This window comes from Castor canadensis, chromosome 4 (genome assembly GCF_047511655.1).
Source record: "Castor canadensis chromosome 4, mCasCan1.hap1v2, whole genome shotgun sequence".
Taxonomy (NCBI): Eukaryota; Metazoa; Chordata; class Mammalia; order Rodentia; family Castoridae; genus Castor; species Castor canadensis.
In genome coordinates, this window is record NC_133389.1 from 103650972 (window position 1) to 103678434 (window position 27463).

Here is a 27463-nt window from a genome sequence, read left to right on the forward strand (position 1 = left end):
GAAAAAAGGAAAGTTTATTTTTATGTAGTTTATGTAAAAGTTCTGGTTCAGTGGGTGATAATCATATGGAAGGGAATTAGGAACAATTGTGAGAAATGGTAAGATTATGAAAAACTCAAAGCCATGGATCTAAAAATTGGATAAGATTTGGGGAACAAATTAGACTTCAAGACAAATACAGACCAGTAAAATTTGATCTTTATATGATACTATGAAATATATTGTAGAACTTTACTTGAATTTGATCAGAGAAAGTCTAAGCAAAAACTTGACATATAATATAAATATATGTTTAAATTACTGAATTCATCTAAACTACCAGCTATGTCCTAAAATTTTTAATATTCTACCATTTTGTATCTATGTTATCTGTAATTATGTCACCTTTTTTATTCATAATGTTTTTGTTTGGTTCTTCTCCATTTTCATTAGATTTTTAGAAATTAGTCTGTATTTTTATCTTTATCATTTTCCTCCTTCTTTCTTAAATTTTTCTCACATTTTTCTCAATCAACTGGAAGACTTAGTTGATTTAGTTTTATTTTTATCTTTCTGATTCAATAAATTCATTTAAGGCAGTACATTTATTATTTTTTCATTAAGCAGACATAATCTGTAGAAGGTAAAACCTTTTAGCATTCTTAGTGTATAATTCTGAGTTTTGGCAGGTGTACACATTCACTGAACCAACACCATGGCCAAATATGGAACTTCCACCACTCACAAAAATTTCTCATGCTCCCTTATAGTCAATCCCTCTCCCCAACTTCAGTACCTAGCAATCGATGATTTATCTTTCCCTGTAGTATTGTCTTTCCAGAATGTCATATAAATATAATCATACCATGTGTGGCCTTTTAATTCTGTTTTCTTTTATTTAGCATAATGCATTTGAAATTCCTATTGCTTTATGAGTCACTAGGTCATTATAATCAGAAGTCTGGTTTATAGGCGTCTAATACTTGGACACTTTTTGAAGCTCATTTTGAGATTTAGTATGTGATTGGTATTCATGAATGGTCCATATATGTGTACTTGAAAGAAATTCTAAATTTTTTTGATACAGAGTCTATATGCAGCTATTAGAAAAGCTTGTTACTTTGTTCAAATATGTTTTCTTGCTAATTTGTATCCATATAATTACTGTTTTTGAGAGTATATATATTATATATATTTATATAAATGCATTATATATACATATTTATATATATAAATGTCACCTCCCTCCTTTTAAATGCTTATGTCCTCTAAATCTTACAGTTTTAATTTCTTGTTTTAGAAAGAAAACAAAGACAGAACCAATAAGATATTATAAAAAGGGATTTATTAGGGGAAATTAGTTCACTTGATTAAGATGATTTGAGGTATAGATTGATTTTTATGAATCTTTCTTTGGGTTTCATCATGGTGCTTTCAATCTGAGGTATCATGTTTATCTTTAGTACTAGAAATACCTCAGACATTATCTGTCCAAACATTGCTTCTCTTCCAGACCTTCTACATTCTGTTTCTGAAATTCAATGTGTTATGCTGAGGTCTCTATCCTCTATAACTTTTAGATACTATTTCAATTTTCTTTGTATCTGTTTTCTCATTCTTAGTGAATTCAATAGCCTAATTTTCAGTTTACTAATAATCTCTTGTACTATATTTAACCTAGAATTTATACTCTCTATTAGGGTTTTCTTTTTCAATTAATAGATGTTCATTTCCAAATATTTTTGTTGTATTTTTTTCATATACATCTACTGTAGTCTTTTCTTTTGGTTTTGTTTCACAAAGTCTTGTTCTTTTTATAGATACTATTTCATCGTTTATTTCTGTGTGGATCTTAACCTTTCATTTTTAAGATGTTTTCTGGATGTTCTACATATGTATTTCCCTCTTACATTTTTTTCTTTTTCTTTTCCCTTTTTAAAGTCTATATACCCTTCCAATTTTTGTGGTTGTTGGTTTTCTTAGCTTTAGTTTTGTTCAAGTATTTCAAAAATTATTTTATAGGTCTCTCCCAAAGTAAAAATGTTTTTTCTATTTGAATCTCTTTCTGCTTACCCACTCACTGAGTCAATGCATAGCTTAGACTAAGTTTTAGGACCAGTCTTTGTCTTTCTTCTCCTTCTTCCTGCTTTTACATAAGGGTTAGCCCCAAAAAGTTTTTCAGTTTGGGGAATCACACCTTAGTGCAGATTTCACGCACTAAGTTTTTTGCCATCTTGTTCTTTGTAGTCAGACTGTTACCAAACCTGGAGCCTAAGAAGTCTACAACATCAGCCTTCCTTACTACTTTATGTTCTATGATGTGATAGTTTCCATTTTTAGTACAGCTACATTTTTTGGGTTTTTTCTTTGTCTTTTATCTCCTATACTTTGCTCTCTTACTCTATAATTTATCTCATATTTTAATGTAATTGCTGAGTATTTGAAATATAGATGTCTCCTAAATATTTATTCCCAGTCACACCTTGAACAGAAGTTCAAAACTATCAATGTAGCTTTCACATAAGGTTCATTCTGCAGCCTCATTTAATGCACAGATATAGTACATCAAAACAAGGATATGAACACCAATTCATATTTTTGGGCATAATTTCTAGGCTCAAATAAGTTCAACTCATGGCATTGACATTTGCTTTCTGACTCAACCTTTCAAAGCCTTTGTTTTCTCATCTGTGTTTAGATGTTTTTTCTACCTCATAGATATCTTTAAAGACCTAAATCAGGTAATATATAAAGCATTAGCATATTACATGAGTCAGTGAGCCTTCAATGACTATTAGCCTTTTTTTGAACAGTATAATTGCAAGATACACGCTATTGCTAGCCAGGCACGATGGCTCATGCCTATAATCCTTGCTACTCAAGAGGCAGAGATCAGGAGGATCACCATTCAAAGCCAGCCCAGGCAAATAGTCTGCAAGACCCTATCTCAACAAAAAACCTATCACAGAAAAAAGACTGGAGTGGCTCAAGGTGTAGGCCCTGAGTTCAAGCCCCAGTACCGCAAAAAAAAGAAAAAAGATATACATGTTTAATGTATGAATTCACCTACAGTCACTCCCTTTTGTGGAATACAAATAGCATGTAATTATATTTTAGATGTTTACTGTATTATATGTGACCTATTAAGTTGTACTTTGAAATGAAATATTGGAGTTGTTAAACACAAACGCTGTATGTTCTATACATTGTGTGGTGTAAGGCACAAAGGCAATTTTGACTACTGGATATTTTTTTCATTATAGAATTACCCTCTCATTACATACAACGATCTTTAATTATCTCTATCTTAGTCAGATGTATACTTATATCAAGCATTGATGATAATATAAAGCTGTGCCATAATAGAAACTCATTTGGGCCTAGAATCAGAACATCTGGGATCTAGTCTGGCTTCTGCCAGTCTTTGGTTGGTAGGATCTTATCCAATTACCTCTACACTCTGTCAGTTTCTTTATTTATAAAAGAGATGATCATACCCACATATTGAAGTGGTTATAAATATTAAATGAAATAAGGTAGGAAAATGCGGTCTATAAACCATAACTCACTAAATGTGCAAGCAGTGATTGCCTGTCTTCATTGCAGCAGCTTCACAGAGCTTATATGGAAAGCAGATAACCCTGGGCCTGGAAAGTTTGTTGGATCACCAATCAATCCTGTAGTTTTGTGGTAAGAAAAAGCCCTCAGTGAGAGATCTATGAAGGATGATTCTTAGGGGAAGTAAATATACATTATTTGGTACTTGTATTTGACAGTTCAGTTGCTGAGACCAAAATATTGGAATCCTTTGCTCTGTCAGCCACATCATCCAATATTTAGTTTTTAGCAATTTAGCGCAGAAATAAAAGAAACCTAATTTTAGTTCTGAAGTAAGTTGAGCAGGCATTTCCTTCCCTATTCAGATAAAATTATTGCATACCTTTACTAGACTGTACAGAATAAAACTAACAACCAAGTGATTTATCCTTAGCTGTATTTTAAGTCACAAGAAATGTGTTCTCCACCCAAATCCCCAGTACAGTTTTTCTCTTCCTTCTCCACACTCAAATGTAGCAGAAACTTCTCTAAGGAGAACATGCTTTGTTCTCTCCAGAGCAGGACCAACGTTAAAGTAAAATTTCTGCTACAGGGAACCAAGTAAAAGGTTAGCACATAAGCACAGAGCCCTATTTGGCTGTTTTATGAACCTTTTCTTTGTGAACTTCATTCTTACCATTTCACATATGGCTCAAAAAATCAAAACAATATTAAATATACTGAATATCTTGGTTTCACCCAGTTCCTGTCTACCCCAACCACCACCACCCTTTCTGTTCACTGATTACTAATTTCTTTTGTATCTTCTGTTGTTCATTTATATAAACACAAAAATAACAATATAGATGCAGATGCATTCTCTTTTCTTCTTACACAAGTGGTAGTGTATATAGGTTTTACATTTGCATTTTTAGTAAACAGTTTATATTGGAATTTTGGGCTATTTTTTGTTGTTCTTATTCTCATTCTTGTTTTATTTTTTTTTCCTTTATTCATATGTGCATACAATGATTGGGTCATTACTCCCCCCCTTCCCCCCGCCCCCTCCCTTTCTCCCTACTCCCTCCCACTCACCCCCACTCCCTCGCTTCCAAGCAGATACTATTTTGCCCTTACCTCTAATTTTGTTAAAGAGAGAGTATAAACATTAATAAGGAGGACCAAGGGTTTTTGCTAATTGAGGTAAGGATAGCTATATAGGGAGATTCCTAGTTTTGCTTCCATGTACATATGTGTTACTTTCTAAATTGATTCTTCTCAAACTAACATTTTCTATAGTTCCTAGTCCACTTCTCCTATTGGCCTCTGTTGCTTTCAAGTTTCTGCATTAGTTCCTTCTTGTTTTAATATCTGTGTATAAGGAGCTTTATCATTCTTTTTGGAACTACATTATAGTCCTCTAGAAGTATATGCCATATTTTGTTTAACCAACCCTTCATAGAGGAACACTGGAGATGTTTTCAGTATTTTGCTGATATAAACACTGGTGCAATAGATAACCTTAAATACCATCATTTGAATATGTGCAGGACAGCTATAGGATGAATTTCCAAAGGCATATTACTGAGTCAAAGAGTACATGAATGTTTTATTTTTTTTACCAGCTACCTCAAAACAACAAATAGAGGAAGCATCAGGGATAGAACTAGTAGGTAGAATTTTGCAGTCAGACCTGGACTGGATCTGAGCTTCATCACTCTTTGCAGTGAGTGGCTTTGTACAAGTTGCTTTCCCTCTCACAGAGCCAGGTGTCCTTCTCTGTAAAAAGTGTGGACTAACCCATGCCTCAATGGAGTGATTATAAAATTATATAAGATAATGAATAGAAATTGTCTATACACATGCCTTAAGGTGCCAAGATTATTAACTTGAAAATGGCAACAATGCCCACATGTTAGTTAGTCTCACTTGCTTTTTTTTAATCATTTAGTAACAACTAACTTTTTCTTCCTTTTGATGCATCTTTCTATAAATGTTAGCACATACATAGATTTGTATAATTACCACCATAATCATGATATAAAATAGTAAATTCATTTTGAATTTTGATAGATATTGGTTAGTTGCTCACTATAAAGGTTGTACACCCACACTACACCCCCAACAAAATATGAGAGGCTTTTCCTCATAGCCTTGGCAAAAGATAAGAGTGATTTTTTTTTCCTGTATGTTTTCTTGGTATAACATTCCCAGTGCAGAGATATAAGCAGTAGACTAGGGCTACAGCTGCTGTCTAGTCCTTCTTGTTTAAAGTTACTTACGCCTAAAATCTGAAGCTTAAAAGGAAAAATAAATACTAAACAGAGGCCTCATATTTTAATCACATCTGCTCCTGGACCAAATAAACATCATAGTTTACAGCACTTTGTCATTCAGAATATCTAAGAGATAACAGAAAGAAAGCAGAAGTAGTCTCCGCTTCAGTTGTGTATCTCTGAGATGGTAACTCTTCTTTACTAAAAGTTCACAAGTTCTGGTGCACATATAACTTCTCATTTCTGTTCTGTTTCCTACCTACTAATTTTAAAACATTTGGAAATTTTGGGTAATTGAGAAGATCTTACACTTTTGAATTTCCATTTGTAAACTTACTAAAAACAAAGAATAGTATTAATGGCACTGATATGAGAATATTGGACTAACGTGTTTGAAGCATCTTCACTCTTTACTGTAAATGTAAGTCAATCATACACAACCAAAACAGCAGATTTACAAGCTACTGGCTTATGGGTGATTTTTTTTAAATAATATATTTCAGCTAGCAGCCTGGTATCATTGGCCTCTTACAATCGTCCAAGAAGAAAAACCATTGCATTAACATTCAGATCTCTGAGGGGACGGGAACTAGAGAAAAGGTTAGATCAAGAAGAATTAACTAGAAGGTAACACACACGCACAGGAAATTAATGTGAGTCAACTCCCTGTATAGCTATCCTTATATCAACTAGCAAAAACCCTTGTTCCTTCCTATTATTGCTTATACTCTCTCTACAACAAAATTAGAGATAAGGGCAAAATAGTTTCTGCTGGGTATTGAGGGGGTGGGAGGGAGAGGGAGGGGGTGGGGGAAAGGGGGGAGAAATGACCCAAACATTGTATGCACATATGAATAAAATAAAACTTAAAAAAAAAATTCAGATCTCTGACTTCTCTTTGCATAATGAGAATGTCTGGCCACAGTTGCCCATATTTTCCCATCACAGCTCTTGATTGGGGCATGTACTCTAATGCACTGCATTCTCATACCTGACCATTCCGTTCATTTTCCTGCCTTAATAAGTTCTAACATAAGCAATCACTTGTTTTTATTATCAATATTTTTGGGTACATATAATAAATAACAATATTTCATTAAAATATTTTATAGTTGTGATCAAAATGTTTATTCTTACAAATGTGAAATCTGCCATTTAGTTCAGTGATTGAACTACTTAAAGCTTTTTCCTTTTTATAAATGAATATATTTTGTTAGTATATTGGCACACTATTATTGATGTTTATCACTTTCTAAATGAGTCTTGCTTTTTTCTACGTGACATACTGATTATTTCATATCCATGTTATTTGACTTTTAGCGTATATCTCTAAAATTTTTTGTCACTGAGAAATGTTGTGGCAAGGTTAATGAGAGTTATGATCATATTTCTTCTGCATTTCAATCCAGAGCTGAAGAGCTGACTTATCATATAGCTTCTCGTTGATTTTAATCTTCCAAACTTTGAATGAGCTTTAATCACTCATTCACCCTACTACTGGCATTCTCTGCCTTGAAATCTATCATGGTATAAGCAAAAATTGAAGGTGATGGACATTTGTTTCTTTGTTAACATTGTGTAAGAATTACGAGGCTTTGCTTAGAAGAACATTTAATTAAGGCTTGCATCTGTGTTAAAAAAGATTTCATTAAATCTACTTGTACTTATGCTTAAGAATCAAATTTGTTTTATGACTTGCACTTTATTATTATTACTGTTACCTAAGAGTAATTGCTACTACAACAAGGAACCTACTAAATGAAGTGGGAACCAGGTATTTATTGGTATATAGTGTGGTCATGGGAATGAGGAGGGAGGTTTAGTGGGACTATATTATGAAAAACGTTAAACTGGATGCTGATTAAATGAGGTTTATAGTTTTAACTATAGGAATAATGAAAAGCACCAAAGAATCAATGACATTTTGAGTTCTCTTTTGTAATTTCTAAGAAAGTCAGTAACAATATGACATCCTACTCATAACTTTTAGCATGATTTTCAAGAGCTTTTTCTTTTTATTGCAAAAAAAATTAAGGTTTTTTTTTCCAGTTTTTCTAATGATTTCTCCAGTCCTTTGCCATTCACTTTATTTTCCTTTAACTATCCATGGTATCATAATCCTTTGTGATTTTTTTTTCTACATCACTTTTTAACTGGTCTTAATATGTGATTTGAGTAATTTTCAAACACCATTTTCATTACGTGCATGAAATCCTGCATCTTTCCCAATATTGACTTTAAGTAAACTTGCATTATGTCATTTATAACCATAAATAGCATTCCCCCCTCCGCAAAAAAAAAAAAAGAAAGCAGATACATTTATAGCATCCAATGATTAGGGGAAAACTGGCCAACGAAACTTTTGCCATGACTGGTAAGAAAGGCTCTTTTGTTATAAGCAAGGAAGGATATTGGAGTAGTGATCAATTACAGAATGATATATGTATACATTAGCAGGTATTTTATGCTGTCAGAACTTTTGATTGTGAGCAAAGTTCAGATAATGGGAACTCTCCCTGTGTTTTATTTGGCATTTTGTGTAGGAGAAGTATGACTTTCTTGTTACAAAACCTTCCTCATCTTGCATATAATTATCACGTATGGCTTTTAATTACTATAAAGGTGTTTATTGTGTGTATGTGTAAACTTAAGATCTTGAAAAAAAATGGTGAAGTAATTTCTTTAAAGTAATAAGATGGAAATTCATTCATGACATTAGCTAAAGTGTATTACCAGTATTGATAGCAACATTTATTTAGATTGCATAATATTCTGCTATCTAAGAAAGATATTTTTCTATATGATAGGTATGAAACAAAAGAATCTAGTACCGGCTGACTTGCCATTACAAGTACATACCAAGGATAAGAAAGTTCTGATGACAGGACTAAGTGAACCATAGGGGCAATTAGCAACTCAGCACAGAGCTGAATGTAGTGTGTGATCTATCACAAGATAATTTGCTAGTGAGTCTTGGAGTTGAAATTATAAAAGAAGGAACAGTAATCTAGCAATGGTGAATATGAGTGGTTTCTATTAGTCAAATGTTATATACACTAGGAAATGTGCTGTTGTTATCCAGAGACTTTCCCAGGTTTTCTATATATTTAGTAGGTTCTATAATTAAAAATTAAATGTATCCAGGCATGGAGGCACGTGCCTGGATATAATCATGCATATAATCCCAGCAGTCAGAAGTCTAAACCAGGAGGATGGGGTGTTAAAAGGCCAGGCTGCCTGCATAGTGAAACAGTGTCATAAATAAATAAAGTCTCGTCGTAACCTGAAGTGATCTCCCTCCTCCTTCCCTTCTCCCCCTTTTCTCTCTCTGTCTCTCCCCTCCCCCTCCCTATCTTCCTTCCTCTCTCCCTTCTCTCTCTTCTCTCTCTCTCTCTTTTTCTGTATTGGATGGAATCTTTAGGAGGTGGATCCTACTGGGAGGAAGTTATTTCATTGTGGGAATCCTCTTGAAGAAGATATTGGGACACAAGCTCCTTCCTCTCTCTCTGTTCTGACCACCATGAGGTTAATGGACCTCCTCTGCCACACATGCCCACCATGATGGGCTATGCACCCATTTCCCCAAAACAGTGGGACCAAATGATCATGGCCTGAAATCATAATCCAAAATATATCTTTCCTTCTTTAAGTGGATTATCTCAGGTATTTTGTCACAGTGATCTAAACTTGACTAACACACTGAGTCATATGGTTACTCTACATTTAACATTGAGGAGCTGTCAGATTATTTTCCCAAAAGTATGTACCATTTTACATTCCTACCTGGAGTATATGAGGATTTCAGTTTCTCTACATCTTTGTCAATACTTACTATGCTTGGCCTGGTAAATGTAAAATGGTATCTGATTGTGGTGGTGTTATATACTTCCCTAACATAGTGCTGAGAATCTTTTTCTGTGTTTGTTGACTTCTTTGAGAAATGTCTGTTGAGATACTTTGCCCATTTTAATTGAACTATTTGTCTTTTTGTTACTAGTTTCACACGGCCTTTATATTCTAAATACAAACATTTCAGCTATATTATTTGCAAATATTTTCTCCCATTCTATGGGTTATCTTCACTTTCTCAATTACATTCTTTGAAGCACGAATGTTTTTAATTTTGATAATGTACAATTTATCTTATTTTTTTTGTTTGTCACTTGTGATTTCGGTATATCTAAGCATTCTTTGACTATCCCAAGATCATGAAGATTTATTCTTATATTATCTTGTTATGCTTTAACCTTTTACATTTAGGTCTATCATCTTTTTTTTAACATGATTTGAGGAGCAGACCCAACTTATTTTTTTCATTTGAATATTCAATTATCATAACACCATTTGTTTAAAGATCATTCTTTCTCTAATGAATTGTCTTGGCACCCTTACTGAAAATCAGTTAACTATAAGTGTGAGTGATTGTTTCTGGATTTTCAATTTCATTCCATTGCTCTATATGACTATCCTCATTGTTTAGGTTACTGTAGTTTTGATAAGTTTGAAATAAGTAGGTATGAGTCTTCCAACATTTTTCCTGTTTTTTCAAGTATTTTTAACGTGAAGAGGTATTAGATTTTTAACGTGAAGAGGTATTAGATTGTATTAGATTAGGTATTCTGAGTTCCTTTATATTATTATTGTCAAATATATAACTACATGTCATAGGTCTAACAAGACATTATCCTACAATGTTGTTCTATGCAATTCCTTTTTAAATCAGTTAAGAGAGGACAGGAGAAGAAATACGCACGCATACTGTCTGTTGTAATTACCTTTACTGGTGCTCTTTGTTTTTTAAAATTACCAACTGAGACCCTTAAGAACTGTCTTAAGAATTTCTTGTAATGTAGGTGTATTTGCAATGACCTCTCAGTTTTTGCTTATTTGTGAACATATTTATTTCACCTTAATTTTTGAAAGATAATTTCATGCATATAAGACTTGGATAATAAAGTTTTGGGTGATTTTTTTTCTATCAGTTCTTTGTTTATCTCATCCCCCTGCCTTCTAGTCTTTTTGTTTCTGATGAAATGTTAGCTGCTGGTGTCATTGGTGTTGCTTTGTATGTGACAAATCCTATTTCTCTTACTATATTCAGGATTTTTCTCTTGACCATCTTTACCATGATGTGTGTGAATGTGGATATCCTTGAGTTTATCCTATTTGGACTCCGTTGAGCTTCTTGGATATATCAGTTAACAGTTTTCATCAAATTTGGAAAATTATTTCTATTCCTTCCTCTGCTTTCCTTCTGGTACTCTCATTATGTGTGTGTTGGTGTGATTACTGATATCCCATATTTCTTCATTATTATTCATTCCTTTTTCTCTTTTCTTCCTTTGCATAATCTCTATTGATTTATCTTCAAGTTCACTCGTATTTCTGTCAGCTCAAATCTATGACTGAGTTAATTTTTTATTTCATTATACTTTTCAATCCAGAATTTCCACTCGGTTCTTTTTTTTATAATTTCTATCTCTATAATAATATTAATATTCTATATCTACTGAAACATTATGATTGTGTTTTGTCTCTGTTCTTTTTTATTATAAAAATATTTATTGTGCATCTGAAAATATGAGTTTGCAAAAGTATTTGGCTATTTGGTCTAGAAGGGGACAGATATGTTTCTGAAAGCTGGGTCTGACGGACTAAAACAAAACTTCCCATTAGATTTTTTTGGATCAAAGGAATCCCTAAACTAAAGCAATAAAATGCCGAATATTGTATAGAAAAAAAATCATCTGTATGATGTGATTCAAAATTACAAATTCTGTCTTACTCTAAAATTCATAAATTCCACTTACTCTTTTATCATCAAAATGTTTGCTTTTGTTTTTTAAGCATAGTTTAAATCCATTGCTGAATTCAAAATTTGAAGAGATTGTTGAGAGCTGGTAGAACTGTGTATGGGGGACCTAATCAGAAGTGGGTCACTGGGAATGTTCCTTTGAAGGGTATATCTTAGCCATAGCCCCTTCCTGTTACCCCTGTCATCTTCCTGATGGCTATGAGGTGAGCAGCCTCTGCTACATGATCCTGCCACTATGATATTTGCCTTGCCTTAGGCCCAAAGCAATGGATCCAACCGACCATGGACCAAATCCTCTGAAACTATGAGCCAACATAAACCTTTCCTCCTTTAAACTGTTTCTCTCAGATGTTTGTTTCTTTCCTGAACGTAGTATCCTCTTACTTGCTTATCAGCAAACTCCCCACTATTTTAAGAACATATTATGGCTTATCTTTTCTTCCTCCCACTCTTCCTCTCTCCCTCCCTCCCTCCCTTCCTTCCTTCTTTCCTTCCTTTTTTCTTTCTGCTTATACATTAGGGGTTTTTTTGAGACAGGGTCTCATTATGTAGTTCAGGCTGGCCTCAAACTCACTATAGTAGCCCAAGCTGACCTCAAATTTGTAATCCTCCTACCTGAGCTTCCCAATTGCTGGGAATACAGATGTGTACCACCATGCAAGGCTGGCATGTGTTTTTCTATACTTTGTTCTAAAGTCAATTCCTTGGGGGAGATCTTTGGAACTTTCCATTCTTAGGGACTTCCTTTCCCCTGGTCAAAGTCTCTGAGTCACTGCTCAGAAACTAGGAGTAGAAACCCTGTTCTTTCTTGGACTTGCAGCCTTGTTTTAATAGCAAGTCTATAGCCTCTAATCATCTTGTTTTTTGTGTTCCAACATGGAACCTCTGTCCTAAGAATGAGCTGAGACGAAGATGATTTGAGCCCCTATATTCTCAGCCTACTTCACCTATAGTAGAACTCCTGCTCTTAGTGCAGGAAGGGAGCCTCTAACCTCTCAACTGTACTTGCCTAGAATTTAACCTTTGCAATATATAGCTGGGATCATGAGAAATGATAATTGGCCCTTCCCTGGGAGAGAGTTGGGGAGAGAAAAAGCTCTGTATTCTTGCTAACACCTATCTGAAATGGAGCCTCTGTCTTGCTAAGTTGTTAAGCGCGCTGAGGGAGGAATGGGTTGTAAAGTAAGTGTTACCATTTTTTTCAAAAGTTAGTGAGTTATCTTGCATAAATGTTTCTTCGTTTGCTGTGTACCTTTAAGACAATTTCCAGAAATTTTAGATTTTGTTTTTGTAAGTTTTTCCAGTAGTGGTTATTTTATTGGAGAGCTCCTTTTCCCTTGTCCATTCTAGAAGTATATCTGAGCTATTAACTTTTGGGCAGTATCTCATCTACCTCTCTGTTCTCAGAAGGACCTTTATTTCTGTGTGATTTATAACTTACCAATATATTAATTATAGCTCTAGAAATCAGCATCATCATGCCATAAACCACTTTTTATACCACATGTCAATGAATTACAGTATCCTCAACTATCAATAATATATGTATAGACTTAGAATCAACCTGTATGACTGAGTTCATCTATTTATATACCTGGTATATTGTAGGTCATATGCTAGGAAAAGGAATAAATAATTCCATGTCACAGCCAATCTCAGTTGCCATACTACTGACTCCAAACTCAATGTGGAAAGGAAAGAAAGGGAAACTTTCCCTATATCTGAGAGAAGATGATCCTTCAGTTAACCCAGGCTAGGCCAAGCCAGGGAAAGCCCTCCATTTCTACCTCTGCAAAGAGCTTTGATTTGTCTTCTGTTTAAAGAACTTTATGTACAGTTCTATGGAACTTGGACTTTTACTTTCCTGCCTCTCTACCTGTACCCTTACTTCTCCTCTCCTGACCTCCATTGACTACTAATCCTGCGTCCTAATTTACCCAAGAAAAATGGAGGAGCAGACCTTCTGGATCTATTGTTTGATTAAGTCTTCAGGTACCTGTATAAAAAATATATAAAAAGCTCAGTTTTGTTCCATTTCCTTGAGGATATTTTCTCTGTTTTTATTTTTTTAATAACTGATACCCATATAAGTTCCTGTGGTTTTCACTGAAGTGCTATATTGTATTTTATCCACATGCAGGGTTAATAAGCTTCTCTGTTGTGTTGTTCCCATTTTCAGTATGATTGGAGGAAGGGGCTGTAGAATAAGCATCAAACTCTTCAGGAAGTCATTCATACTTATACAGTTTATGTTCTTATCTCATCTCTGATCATCTCCCTGTGCTCAGGTTATCCAAAGCCAACAATTTAGTACTTTCTCCGAACATCACATTTATTCCACATGTCCATGCTTTTGGTTTCACAAACACTTAACATAGTGATTGTCAAAGTATTTTAAGAATAGTGTGAGTTGCCAGAGAGCCAATCCACACCTAGTGAATCAGTATCTTATATTTGAGATTTTTTTAAAGGCCCCCACTTGATTCTAAAGCTACTTAAGAAGTATAGCTTAATCTAGTGGATATTTGTTTTTATTCTTGGCTAATGAATATCAGAGCCCTCTTTCTGTGCTTAGGGGATATTCTGCCTTCTAAATCAGAGATAAATCGTAGCCTAGTGACTCAAAATGCCAACTACTTACTCTCTCAGCCTCCCTTATACATTGGGTATGAACCCATAAATAAGACTTTGCCAGTTAAACCTACCCAGGACTGTCTTTGAAGCAAAAATTAAAAACATGAAAGCAGAAACTACAGAGAACACTTTTGGAGTCTTCATTTCTGAAGTAATAGCAGCAGCTACTTTTAGTTTCCAAATATAACTGAAAAGTTTTTCTAGTATTAGCATCTATCCTGCAGCTTTGATACAGTGGTGCTGTACACTGTAAGCTCCTTTTCTAGTTGGATAGCTCTCCAAAGTTCTCCTCTACAGCCTCCTGGAGAATTCTTGGGTGCTGCTATACTTAAATAAATTTATCTTCTGAATTTACAGTGATTTGGTTCCTGTTGCCAGTAACTAAGAGACAGGGACCTCAATGATAGCACCCATCGCATTCATTCACAGGCCAGTTGAGCAATAAATCATAGTGTCTTAAAGTTAATTGCCAGTGGAAATAAGTTAACTGAATCAAGAATGAAGGAAAGAACATTCTAAGCAGAAGGCATAGCAGGAGGCTGTGTGCCAGTGAGGAACACAGAGTGCACCAGAGACTGAAGGGACAGTGAGTCTAGAAGAAAGGGCAAACTACCTGGTAAAAAGTACCAGTGAATAGAAAGTTCTTAGGAGAGTTAAGTAATTGGATCATACTAGCTCTGACAAGATCATGTGAAGACATTTTTTTTAATTTCAAGAATAATGTAAAGCTATTGAAGCTTTATAACTGGCAGATGTTATGCTCAAATTGGTATCACAAAAAAAATTACTTTCACTGTGCCATGAAGAATAAACAGAAGGTGGGAAAATCCTACTGCTTTTACTTGGACTGGAGATTTGTTCATAGTGTTAAGAGGTTCTATATCATTCCAAACTGATCACTTCCTCCTGACCTGTCCTTTAGTAATCTTAATTTTTTCCTCTTGGAGCAATCCAGAATGAAGACCTTTTCTTCCCCATCTGACAGCCTTTTAACCTTTGAAGCTAGCTAAGACACAGAACAGGGCAAGATGATATTTTTCTATGCTTCTTGGTATTATTAATAACTGTTGCTAATAAACAGACAAATTTTTATTAAGCCCATTTAATTTCATACAGATATATAACTTAGATCAAATTATTTTATTATAGTATTATTAAGCAATTCTGTTTGTTTTTAGGGAGGGGTTGCTTTCATCTTATTCTTTTAAAATTATAAGTGAAAAGTATAAAAAATTACTAAAATGTGTGTAGTGTCATTATATTATCTATACTACAGGTTATTGAAAACCTGTTCAAAAATAAAATATGTTGAAGGTATTAGTTGTATTTTTATTTGATCTCTGAGAGTGAAATAATGATTGCAGATGGCCAGCCAAATAATTGGTGCTGCTACCAATTGCATTAAGTACAACCTCTCAATTCTTGCAAGTCCCCCAAATCATTACAAAAGGCATTCAGCGGTAAATCACAGTTTGGTGTTCTGTGGATTAATATAGCCAAATATCTTTAAATTTCTGAAGAATATTGTTACCCTGCCATAAAGTATTTCCAAAAATACTTTAAAAAGCAATAATCCTATAGAAAGGCACAACATTTTTGGCTAATATCTGTTAACTTGGTAGGGGAAGTCTGTATGGCCCACAGGTCAGCCTGCTCATCAGAACAGCACAGCAGGAACAAAGAGAATTATCAAAGGTTAAACCAGACAAAGAAGACTTTCCCAAGTTCCAGAGTGTTATTTTATAGCAGAGTGGTTCTGTTTGCTGTTGTTGACATTATCTGGCTATGTTATTTTATGAATATCATAACTGACACAAAATGAAAAAGTAAGGCTTGATTAAGAAAAATAAAAGTATATATTCTCTGTCTAAAATATATTTAAGGAAATATTAGATTAAACCATATTGTGAGTAAAAAATGGTTTTTTGTGTGAATAAAAAATGTTTTTCTATTGGCAGTGTCATAGGTCCAACCTAATAAAGCCTACCAGTGTCCTGTAGTAGATATGCTGATAATACACAGCATATCTTGATTGAGTTTGCTCATTCTGAGTAGATTTGGATATATTTTTCCCTGTGTTTTATTATCAACAATTTCTTGTAATAAAACTACTTACTTTTATCAAATAGATTTAATTTTATTAAGTGCCAAGTACATTTGGTACTGTCATTTTAAAAGAGATTATCAACTCAAAAGAAATGTTTTAATAGTAAAGAAAGTACAGCAGAGTACTCTATAAGCCTGAGGTTGACAAGCTCACCCAACCTATAGTATCTTTAGTACCCCAACCTTCTCTCAGCTGCTTTTCTAGAATTCATGGATTTTCCACAGTCATAAATTTATATATAGAGTTCCCTAATACCTGGGAGCTTGAGGTCTCAGGAAACAAGGGTCAATGTAAGTAGTTGTAGTAGTAGTAGTAATAATAATAAATTGTAATAGTAGTAGCAGTAGCTAACATTTAAATAGTGATTGCTATGCCAGACACCATCCTGAATGCTTTATGTACATTAACTCATCCACTCTGTCATCGTTATTTCTTTGAAGTTTATATAAAATTGCCTAGCTTCAGCTTACAGGGCTTTGGGAAAATGAGTTTTAGTTCTCAGTGATGTCAAGTCAGGAAAGTGGTAGAAAAATTAGAAATGTTAATTTGGAGAGTTACAGGCAGATGTTGAAGAAAACAAGAACTATGGATCCAGTCCAGTTTAGAGGCATATAACAAGACCTCAAAGATAATGAATGGCACTAAAATCTAATAACAGGTGCGATGTAGTTTTTCACTGAAACGGAATTTCTTTCTATAACCCAGGGGTTTATAGATTATCTCTTTTGATTCTTGAATGTGGTCTCATTAGGTTTGGCCTGCTTATTTATACAAGTGTACCAAGAGTAGTAATTGACCATGTAGGCATTTTAAATTTTCCTTTCCTGGAACTTTTCATAAAGACTATCAGATTAAACTCAAAAAAAAAAAAAACTCCTCAAAGCTATGAAACCAAGTTCCTTTTTAAAAAACATTTTTGTTAGTATATAATAGTTGTACAGGGGGGGCTCGTTGTGACATTTCTATATATGCATACAATGTACCCCAGTTTGGTGCATTTCCTCCTTTATTCTCTCTCTTCCCTCTGCCCCTTCTTAAAATGGTTTCAGTGTTCCATATTCATGCATGTGTAGAAAATATATCAACCATAGTCACCCTCTTTTTCCCTCTTCATTTACCATCTTCATTTACTCTCCTCCTCCCACTATATTTTTCCCTTAAAATAACCCATTTTACATTCTTGTCATTCATTGTTTAAGTGTCTATTTACTGTTCTTTGGGGTTTTGCCTTGGTATTTTACCTGTACATATATTGTACTTTAACTGACCTTAACCCCCTCAATTACTCTTCCTTATCCTTTTCCCCCTACCCTATATTCTTCTAGTTTTCAATGTGTTTCATGTGACTTGTTCCTATACAGATGTGATGTGTTTCATTATTCATTCTCTTCTTTCTCTCCTCCCTCTAACAGTTCACTTTTGGAAATTGTGTGTGTGTGTGTGTGTGTGTGTGTGTGTGTGTGTGTGTGTGTTTGTGTGTGATAAGGCTTATATTTGAGGCTGCATCTGAGTTGTTTCCATAACATGCCTATTGTGAATAATGGTGCGATGAACATGGGTGTGCAGGTGTCTTTTTTGTAATCTGACTTGTGTTCCTTCAGGTATATGCCTAGGAGCGGTATTGCTGGATTACATGGTACTTTTATTTTTAGCTTCTGTACTGTTTTCCAAAGTGGTTGTACTAATTTGTATTCCCACCAACAGTGCATAAGAGCTCCTTTTTTCCCACACCCTTGGCCAACATTTGTTGTTCTTTTTGTTCTTGATGATAGCTATTCTAACAGGAGTGAGGTGGAATCTTGATGTGGCTTTGGTTTGTATTTCCTTTATTCTCAGGGATGAAGAGCATTTCCTCATGGATGTTTGTACTTCTTCCTTTGAAAAATTTCTGTCCGTTCATTTGCCCATTTCTAAGCCAAGTTCTTAGCCAAGCCAAGAACTTGCCCTCAGATTTCATCACTTATACAGGTGGCTACGCACTTGTATGCCTACATATTTGAGTGAATTCCTCTTTTCTGATGGTCCCCAAAGCATCCTGGGTTTCTTGTGTCTGACAAAAAGTTACCTACAACTGTAAGACTGGTAAAAATGTAAGCAGTGGCTTCATAGAGTAGACCTTCATCTTTTAAGTATAACTGGTTATATCTGATTCTGTGCACATAATTTTTAAATGTGCCATTCCAGTTAAAGCCTTGGCAAATATAATCTACTTGTATCAGATTCAGTAAGAACAGATTCTTACTGAATTTATGTAAACAACTATATTGCTGTGAAAACAGGGATACTTAATTATAATATTGATATTTTAGAATGATTTGGCAGGGATAAAGAATATTTCATTTTGCTTACAAAGGTATAATCTACCAACTTGCCATAAATTGCAGATAGCATAAGAGAAAACTGTTTCTTTTAATCTGGAAAACAAAACAATAAAGAACCTGTCATATTTCTAATAAAAACTTCATGACAATCATTCATTCATCCATTCCCATGTGCTTAATTCTTTTTTTTGCAGGACTTGGGATTGAACCCAGGGCTTTACTCAAACTAGGCAAGTGCTCTACCACTTGAGCCATACCCCAGCCCCTCCATGTGCTTAATTCTTATTCTACTTGATCTTGGATTAACAGTTTTGTGGATTTGCTTTTAAAGATCTGATGAAAGTTCACTTGACAAGAAAATTTGATTATTTCTAGGGTATACAATAAAATTAATAACTGGACAATACAGTATCAATAAATTTCTCAGAACAATCTGTGGACTGCTTGCTTACTTTAATAACATATGCCTGTACAAACATAACAAAGGCTAAATCACCACTTTTTCACTTAGTAATAATTCCCATGTAATTTAACATATCAAATAAACCTAATTGACAGAGGAGTTGAGAATTTACAAGGTTAAAATGTTCAGGATCTGATTTTCAGAAGTTTGCCAAGTGTGAGGAGGTTAAACACTTGATTAAATAGGGTCACGGATCATTGTGAAGCAATGCTTAGTTATTTATTTAAACAAAGTGATAATAAAAGATTTTTAAGGTAAATATAGAAGGTTACACAGCTGCATATATTTCCTTAAAAACATAGGTCTTTCAATATTGAGAAGAATTTGATGTTTTAAGTACATTCGGTCCCCAACTTAGGATTTCCAACCTTAATGATAGTGTGAAAGCATATTTGCAGAACAATATTCAATAAGCTACACATTTTTATTTAAAGGACATTTAAATAACAAGGAGGAGGCCATATCACTTCTGTTTGTAGACAACATGATTTTATACACAGAAAAGCCTAAAAACGCCACTCAAAAATTGTCATATCTGATAATCAATAAAGTTGCAAGATACAAAATCAACATATAAAAATAAGTCAATTTATATACAAATAATCACAGAGAAATAAATCAAAAAAATCTCAATCACAGTAGCCACCAAAAAATTAAAATATATAGAAATTTAACCAAGGAAATGAATGGTCCCTATAACAAAAGTCACAAAATATTAATGAAAGAAATTTTAAAAGATATAAAAAATTGGTCATGAGTTGGAAGAAGTAATTTTTTTGTGTGGTACTAGAGTTTGAACTCAGGGCTTTGTTCTTGCAAAGCAGGTACTCCACCACTTGAGCCACACCTCCAGTCCTGACAGAAGTAATATGGTTAAAATGTCAATACTAGGCCAGGCATGGTGGCACACACCTATAATGCCAGCTACTTAGGAGGATCTCAGTTGAAGCCAGCCTAGGCAAAGTTACCCAGAGACCTTATCTGAAAAATAAAAGCAAAAGACCTAGGGGCTAGAGTGATAGAATGTTTAAGTGTTAAGCACAAGGCCCTATGTTTGATCCCCAATACTGAAAAGAAATTACTGCTTCTCAAAATAATCAATAGAGTAAATGCAATTCCTATCAAGATAACAATGACATTCCACAGAAATAGAAAAAAATAATAAAATTTGTATGGAAGCAATACTGAGTAGAAATAATGTTTGTTATACTACAGATCAAAACATACTACAAAACTGTAATAACCAAACAGCATAATACCTGCATAAGCACAGGCACATAGGCCAGCGAAACAGCATAGAGAACCCAGAAATAAATTCACATATTTATGCCAACTGGTTTTTTTTTTACAAAGACAGCAAGAATATACATTAGAGAAAGCAAGTGTCTTCAAAAATGGTGCTGAAAAAGCAGATATCCATATTTAGAAGAGGGAAACTAGACCCCAATCTCTCACCATATAGAAAATCAACCTAAATTGACTAAAGACTTAAATGTGAGACATAAAGGTATGAAACTACCAGAAAAAAACAAGGGAAATGCTTCATGACATTGGACTGACTAGATAAGATTTTCTTGACAAGACCCTCAGAAGTCAAAAAGAGGGGTAAAAGTTAACAAGTGGGATTATATCAAACTGACTTCTGAGCAGCAAAGGAGACAGTCAACAGAGAGAAGAGACAACCCTATGGGAAAAAAATATATTGAATTATGCATCTTAAAGGGGATTAATATCCAGAATATATATATATGTAAAGAACTCCAACAATAGCAAAAAAAGATTTGCATAGGCATAGACATTTCTCAAAAAAAGATACACGAATGACCAACATCACTAATATGAAAAAAAATGCTGAATGTCACTAATCATCAGGGAAATGCAAATAAAAACCACAAAGAAATACCATCTTCATCTCAGTCAGAATGGCTATTATCAAAAAGACAACAATAACAAGTGATGGTGAGGATATGGAGAAAAAAGAACCTTTGCACACTGTTGGTTAAAATATAAATTAGAACAGCCGTTATGTAAAACAGTTTGGAGGCTCCTAAAAATACTAGAAATAGAACTACCACATGGGGCTGATGGAGTAGCTTAAGTGGTAGACTGCCTGCCTAACAAGCATGAGGCTCTGAGTTCAAACTTCAGTGCTGCAAAAAAAGAAAAAAGAAAAGAAACTGCCATATGATCCAGCAATCCCACTACTGATCAGTATGTCAAAGATAATCTGTACTCATGTTTATTATATTACTATTCACAATAACCAGTATACAGAATCAACCAAACTGTCCACATGTATGTATGTATGTATATAGTGTATACATATTTAATATACACATAAATATTATTTAGACATAAAAAACAATGAAATTCTGTTATTTGCAGCAATATGGCTCACATGGGTGTAGACCCTGAGCAATATGGCTCCAGTGTAGGCCCTGAGTTCAAACCTCAGTACTGAAAAAAAAAACATAAATAAATCCAGCTAATTTTAGCCACTTGGCTATACATAAAATTTGTTTTCTATAAACTGCTTACAAGCTTTTTGCATAGATAGAATTTTTATCCTACTCTGTTCCTCTTTCTCAATTTGGGACAACCATCCATCTTACTTTAATACAAAAATACATTCACTATACATTTTATCCTTTCCCTTGCTAAAAACATCTTGCTTTCCTTGCATGTTCTGCATACAAAGTTATTTCCCATGTAGTTTTAATTACATTTGTTCATTATATTTTTAACTATCAATACCCTTTCTGTCACATACAAGCATTTTGTATGAGCATTATGAATATACCATTTCACATTTTATAGAGGCCTAAATTTCCTCATAATACACGTCTTCATGTTCTAAAAAGAACGCATTTCTTTTTTTAACATTTTTACACATGATAGTTATACAGGAAGGATTGTTGTGACAGTTCCATAAATGCATATATTATACCCTGGTTTGGTTCATTCCTTTTGTTATTCTCCTTTCTACCCCATTCCCCATCTTAAAAAAAACTTCACTGAATGTCAGTATTCCATATTCATACATGTATAGAAAGTACATTAACCATATTCACCCTCCTTTACCCTCTTCCTTTACCCTCCCTTCCCACCAGTGCCCTCCCCCTAACATTATCTGTTTTACATACCTGTCCTTCATTGGTTAAGTGTCTCTTTGTTATTCAATGGGAATTTTTGCCTTGGTATTTTACCTGTAAATATATTGCTCTTAAATCAGTCTAACCCTCTCCATTACTCTTCCTCTCCCTTTTCCCCAGCCTTGTATTTAACACTTTTCAGTGTTTTTATTGTTTCTTCTTCCCACACAGATGTGATGTATTCATTATTATTCATTCTCTCTCATTCTTTTCTACTTTTCCTCCTCCCTTAGTCTCCTCAGCAGTCCCACTTTTGGAAACATATTCTCTCTCTCTCTCTCTCTCTCTCTCTCTCTCTCTCTCTCTCTCTCTCTGTATATATATATATATATATATATATATATATATGGCAATGCTTATATTTGTATTATATCTATCTTCCACATATGAGAGAAAACATGCAACCTTGTCTTTCTAAACCTTCACTTAAGATATTCTCCAGTTCCATCCATTTACCTGTGAGTGACAAAATTTCATTCTTCTTTATGGCTGAATAAAATTCCATTGTATATAAGTACCACATTTTCTTAATCCACTCATCAGTAGCAGGGCATCTTGGCTGTTTCCATAGCTTGACTATTGTGAATAATGCTGCAATAAACATAGGTGTGCAAGTGTCTTTATTGCAACCTGACTTACATTCCTTCAGGTATATGCATGTGAGTGGTATTGCTGGGTCATATGGTAGTTGTCGTTTTAGTTTTTTGAGGTGCCTCCATACTGTTTTCTATAGAGGTTGTACTAATTTACATTCTCACCAACAGTGTGTGAGGGTTTCACACATACACACATCCTCACCAACATTTCTTGTTGTCTGTGTTCTTGATGGTAGCCGTTCTCACAGGAGTGTGGTAGAATCTTAATATGGTTTTGATTTACATTTCTCTTATAGCCAGGGATGTTGAACATTTCTTCATGTGTTTTTTGGCCATTTGTACTTCCTTTTGAGAAAACTCTGTTCAGTTCATTTGCCCATTTCTTCATTGGGTCATTGATAATTTGGGGAGTTTAAAGAATGCACTTCTTAACAGACCCAAATATCTTCTCTATGTTATATGAAAACAAGATACCTTAAATATCTAAACTTAAACTTATGTTTTTAGCAACTAATGTTTCAGTAAGTTATTTAATTTAGAAATTGAATAAATAATCAATGGTTATCTATTACTTAGAATAGCTCTAGGGTTTTGAGATAACAAAAAGATTTTGTAGACTGTTTTTAGACATACAAGATGTGATTATTTTTGAATAGTTTATTTATAAACTTTTATCCCTCTTTCATCTGTAAAATTCATGTTATTTTTAAAAACTGTTTGAATTACTCAGGAAAATTTTATGATACAGTAAACAAAACTAGCCATCATCTTTTTCTTTTGGTAGACAAATATCAAAAAACAATCACAAAACAAAGAGCTTAAAACACATATGGCTTACCACCCCCCCTTGTTTTCCATGCTTGACATGCATCAAGCAATTAATTTTTACCATACATTTTTTTCAGGCTGAACTTACAATTTTGTAATCAGAAACATCTAGGAGAGATAACATAAGCTTGTTTAACTAGTAGACTGGCTAGTAGGATAAAATTACATGTTGGCATTATATCTAGTGCTAACAACTCTGAAGATGTGCCTACCTTCTTAATTAATCCAATGATATTAAAGAATCTTATTTACCAAAAAATTATACAGCCCACATGAATTTGAAAGATGTGAGTTTGTACCTATATGACTGCAAGTTTAGGAAGATTTTATTTTATATAAGTGCTTATTTTTCTCTCAGCCACTTAAAATAGAACTTTCTGAATTTTATTAATTAATTTGTTAATGTACTCTGGAGGTAGAAAAATACAGTACATATATAACATACATACAAACATACATACATGAATACATACATACAATAGAAATCTTACAGTCTCATTTTTTAAACTAACAATATGTCAGTAATAAAAATTCAGTAGCTTATGTAAAATAATTAGCTCTCATTTTTCTAGTTTATATCTATCTGAATTGTGTTTTTGACAAAAATGAACAAGTTGTAACACATGTACACAAAAGCAATGCTAGGAATATTTCTGTATAGCTATCCTTAAGTCAATTAGCAAAAACACTTTGTCTTCCTTATTATGCTTATGTCTTTTCTTTAACAAAATTAGTGATAAGGGAAGAACAGGACCTGCCTGGAACTGAGAGGGGAGAGGGGAGAGGGTGGCGGAGGGGAGCAGGGGAGAGAAATGACCCAATGTATGCACATGTGAATAAATAATTTTAAAAAATGAACGAGTTGAACATACCTACTTAATAACTTACCTACTTTTTCACCAATATACCATTATTTGTGGGAAAGAATTCCCAAGATTTTCTTTTGCCCTTGTGTGTAATCTTATGGACTGCATTTTAGAGGAGAAACTGAGGAAGTATCTAGCAGCTGTTTGAATGTGTCCAAAGCCTACTCCTGTTACGTGTGTGGTGCTGGAGATCAAACCCAAGGCCTTGCATGTGGTGGGCAAGAGCTCTTCCACTGAGCTACATCCCAGCCCTAATTAGCCTTAGTCTTTTCAGTCTCTGATGGAGGCCCCTGAGTCCCTTGAGAACAACTGATTAAGTTCAAGTGACTGAGGGCATTGAGGAACCATGGCAGGGGTGAACAGAGGGATGGTCCTTGAAAGAGTCATAGCTTAAAAGGGGACATGCAAAAAGGAGCTGAAGGGAAGTTTGAAGGTGGTAAGAGGAGGAAGGAGGAGCCAGAGCAATGTGAAGAGAGAAGTTGTAGAGAAAGCAGTTGGGAAACATCTTAAGTTTTCCAAAGAAGCCATTAAACATGTTATCATTAGCAAAATTATGCCAAAGAGAAAATGAACAGAGCTAGCAGAGCAGATAGTCATAAGGGATTTTGTATACACACGTAAGTAAATGTAAAAATGATAAAATAATTTCAAAACAAAAAGGGTTTTGAAAAGAGAGGTTGAAGTAGCCTGAGAAGTTCCCCTGAGAGCAGGATCAAACAGTTTCACAAAGAGCTAAGGAGAAAGGGGAAATAAGGGGGCAGTGGAGGAATTTCCAGCCCAGGGAGTCATGGCATCATACTTGTTAAAGAAAAGTTATGCTCAATACATTTAAAGATAGTAAAAAAGACTTTATTCAAGAGAGGACTACTGTGAAAGAACAAGAAACCATTGTTATTAGGTCTTAAAATGGAAGAAGGAAATTGGGCTTGATTATGAGTTTAATAAATACAAGTGGTGTTTTATAACCAAGTAACAGGAAACACCAGGGGTAAGATGGATTTTATCTGAACCAACTTGATAAGATTATTAAAAGTGACATCAGGAATAAGGATATCAACATGAAGAATTTGGTTAGGTGTCAAGGAAGGGATTTTCACCAAACTGATCCAACAGAACACTTGCTGAAACAGGACTAAATAGGTACAGTTGCTAGACTCAGGACAGAGCTCAAGGTTAGGGCCTATCTAGAAAGAGAACTCAAGAAGCCTGACTTAACAGATAGAGATGAATCAATTTGGGTTGTAACACAATTATGCATGGAAGCAATGCTAGGAATCTCTGTGTATAGCTATCCTTATCTCAACTAGCAAAAACACTTTGTCTTTCTTATTATTGCTTATGTCTTCTCTTCAACAAAATTGGAGAAAAGGGCAGAACAGGTTCTGCCTGGAAGCGAGGGGAGGTTGGAGGGGGAGATGGAGGGGGCAGGGGGCAGAGGGGAGAAATGGCCCAAACAATTAATAACATAAGAATAAATGAATTTTTTAAAAAAATAATCCTGACTAAAATTTAGTCAAAAGGAGCTATTTCAAGTAGTTCTCTAGCTAGTATACAGACTTCTAATCTTCTAATCTACCAGCAAAGGATGTAGATAGGCACACACTAGGATCTGGTGGTATAGCTGAAAGCACCTTGCCACAAGCTCAATAGTCTTTGAAGTTTAAAAAGTCTCATAAAAGAGCAAAGCATAGTGATGCAATCCTATAATCTCACCTACTCTGGCAGTTGAGGCAGGAGAATTACAAATTCAAGGCAAGTCTGGGCAAATTAGGGAGACACCATGTCTTAAAATAAAAATTTAAAGGTCTGGGGATGTAGCTTGGGTCAATCCCCAGTACCATGAAAAAGAGAGGGAGGGAGGGAGGGAGGGAAGGGAAGGAGGGAATGAACAGAGAGAGGAAGGAAGGGAGGGAGGGAAGAAAGGAAGGAAGGAAGGAAGGAAGGATTTCAAAAGATACACATTTCTACTCTAAAATACATCTTTTTATTTTAATTTGAAAATGCTGTTTTAAATTAGTAAGGCTTGAATTCCTTGATCTAATTCTTCACATTTTCAAATAAAATTGATGAATCAGGAACACATCTTATGTTTATCCTGGGCTTTCCAATGCCCAGTGATACATACATATTCCTGTTTCAAGAGTCCAGATATGCAGAATCGATTTCAGTAATTTTATTTCATATTTATGGGCCCCAATTATGTGACTGTGACTCCAATTCAACTGTGCCATCATACATCATGTTGTTTTCTTGCATTAATCCTGATTAATCCATACATCTATCCATCCACATTATTCCCTTCATACTCACTAAGTACCAGGTGATGCCTTCTAAAGTAGTCTTACACTGCATACCAACCATATATCTTTGCTTTTGTCTGTTCTACCTACTTAGGATACTTTTCTCATCAATTTTGTATACTAAAGTACAAATTCATCAAGACTAATTCAAATGCTAGCTTTTCCTGACTACCCCATTCACGACTCTGAATTCCTATAACACTTACTTGATATTTACTTTATATATATTTATATGTAATTGGTTATATTTTTTATTTGTAAGACTAGAGTTTGCACATAGAATTTTTAAATAAGAGTTTAACATATAGAAAAGCATGTAGAGTAGATTTGGAAATTTAAGATGAAGATAGAATTGGGTTGATAATTTCTTATTATGCCATGTTATGTCCTCCGTATGCTACCAAATTAATTAATAGGGATTTTTCCCAGCAGTATTATAACATTATAATACTCAAAATAAACGTGTATAATGATGCAAATTTTAAGCTAAAGCACAGTCATAACTTAACTTTTCAAATTTAGGGAATCTACAATAATTTTCCAAGTTCAGGTGTTAATAGGAATTTTATAACAGAAGAGTTTCATGATC

The 27463-nt window shown here is 34.3% G+C and overlaps 1 protein-coding gene across 16 annotated transcripts in view; it reads left to right on the top strand.

The window, feature by feature from the left end:
- Positions 1-27463, top strand: part of Mbd5 (methyl-CpG binding domain protein 5) — a 384589-nt gene that overhangs the window by 210910 nt on the left and 146216 nt on the right. The window contains exon 1 of one of the 16 annotated variants that reach the window (XM_020181463.2): positions 1973-3669. The exons of the other annotated variants lie outside the window; for them this stretch is intronic. The gene's annotated coding sequence lies outside the window, so the exon portion shown is untranslated. Of the gene's footprint in view, positions 1-1972; positions 3670-27463 lie in introns of those variants that run through there. 16 annotated transcript variants of the gene reach the window in all.